This window comes from Montipora capricornis, chromosome 6, assembly GCF_036669925.1.
Source record: "Montipora capricornis isolate CH-2021 chromosome 6, ASM3666992v2, whole genome shotgun sequence".
NCBI classification, from domain to species: Eukaryota; Metazoa; Cnidaria; class Anthozoa; order Scleractinia; family Acroporidae; genus Montipora; species Montipora capricornis.
The window spans coordinates 31,676,332-31,678,635 of NC_090888.1; positions in this window are offsets into that span (position 1 = coordinate 31,676,332).

Consider the following 2,304-nt stretch of genomic DNA (forward strand, 5'->3'; position numbering starts at 1 on the left):
TAGGAGCCACCACATATAACAAAAGTCATGATCAACAATGGGCTGCGAGGAATTTATTTGGTTTGAGCAAGGAGGATTTGACAATGCCCTGGTGTCTAGAACTCCCAAGTGCTTTTTGACAATGCAACAGAAACACTAGGTGGCACGCCTGTGATTCTGTGAGTCAGATACCATGGCATTATGAAATCACCTTCATTCTAATAAAAGGTTTATTTTTTTCAGTCTGAACTTGTGGGTCTTTGATAATGCCCTGGTTTCTAGAACTCCCAAGTGCTTTTTGACAATGCAACAGAAACACTAGGTGGCACGCCCGTGATTCTGTGAGTCAGATACCATGGCGTTATGAAATCACCTTCATTCTAATAAAAGGTTTATTTTTTTCAGTCTGAACTTGTGGGTCTTTGATAATGCCCTGGTGTCTAGAACTCCCAAGTGCTTTTTGACAATGCAACAGAAACACTAGGTGGCACGCCCGTGATTCTGTGAGTCAGATACCATGGCGTTATGAAATCACCTTCATTCTAATAAAAGGTTTATTTTTTTCAGTCTGAACTTGTGGATCTTTGATAATGCCCTGGTGTCTACAACTCCCAAGTGCTTTTTGACAATGCAACAGAAACACTAGGTGGCACGCCCGTGATTCTGTGAGTCAGATACCATGGCGTTATGAAATCACCTTCATTCTAATAAAAGGTTTATTTTTTTCAGTCTGAACTTGTGGGTCTTTGATAATGCCCTGGTTTCTAGAACTCCCAAGTGCTTTTTAACAATGCAACAGAAACACTAGGTGGCACGCCCGTGATTCTGTGAGTTAGATACCATGGCATTATGAAATCACCTTCACCAAACAAAACACGTTTATTTACCATTCTCATCAAGAGTTCTTTTTCTTTCAGTTTACAGGTCAGTTTAATAATGCCATGATGTCACGGAGCAATGAGCACTTAGAAGGGGAAGAAATATCCTGCCCACAAGGATTCTAGGGAAAAGATTTCTTGCTAACCAGAAATCACCCAACCTACCCTCACCCCCCCCCCCCCCTTAAATTGTAAATAATTTGAACAGCACACGCCGCATTGTCTCTCTTGTCACGTTGTCACGCAAAGACATTTTACCACCTTTTCCCTCGGCAGTCGTGTTTTCTCACTGAGTTCACTAAAAACGCATGTCACAGGTACGTAGGACTTGTGATAATCATAACCTAAAACTTTTGGAGTCTCGGATAAATGAAATTAGTGGCCCTACGGTTTTACACGAGCTCGCATCTCGAATTGGTCACATATATTGATATGAACAGAATGTCTGGCTTGAAACCTAGCTTAAACTGCAGCGATGGTAATGATATCATTCTTAGTTTTAAGTTTACCTGGTAAACGCGGATGGAAAGAGGAATTCAGGCGTTCGATTAATCCTGAAAGCCACATCTTGTACCCTGCGTGGCTTTCACGGTCCAGCGAGTTTCTTGCTTGGGGTAACTCGACTACATTCCCCGTGCTGTCCTGAAAGACTGGGATGATAGCATTTCTATCTATTTCCTCGTGACACAACGTTGTATGCTTCTTAAGGGAGTAGAGCGTTTTAAATTTTTTTTTGCACGACAAACATTCCGCAGTTATCGACATGTTGCTTAAGCGTCTCCAGGGAATGGAGTGAAGAAAATTTCACACTTCCTGGGGTGTATAAAAAAAGTTTCACCCAGCCCTTGCAAATTTCTTAAGATAAACATAAACAAAGAAAAAAAACGTGTATGAGAATTTTATTTTCCAATACAGTCGAAATGCATTTACGGCAGTACTATAACAGATCAAACAAAATGTGTCAAGGAAAGTTAAATACTTGGGTATAAAATAATCACGATGAACCCCAGCCCTCCCCCACACCTTATTATCTCGCACTTGATTTTAAACGTGCGAAATTTTATTTTTCCGCGTTGTATCCGGCCAAATTACGTGACTGATTTGATTTGTTAGAAGTGTTATTTGGCGCAATGCGGTATGTCTCCCTCTGAAGAAGCTTTGGCGAAACCATAAAAGCGTGCACGTATTCCGCACCTTAAGGAAGACAAAAAAAAGGCAGAAACGGGAATGGCTTAAAAGGCGTAAGGAGGAAAAGAGAAAACGGAAGCGACAGCGAAAAAAACACACGTGAAAATCAAGGAGAGCCTTGTATTAGCAAACCGGTGCCTGTACACGAAGTCGTTCTGTCTCAGGATGAGGAGAATGTGATCGACAACAAAAAAAAGAAAAATGATTTCACTGAGTATGACGCTGGGACAGATTTGTTACTTCTTCAAGGATCCAGGAT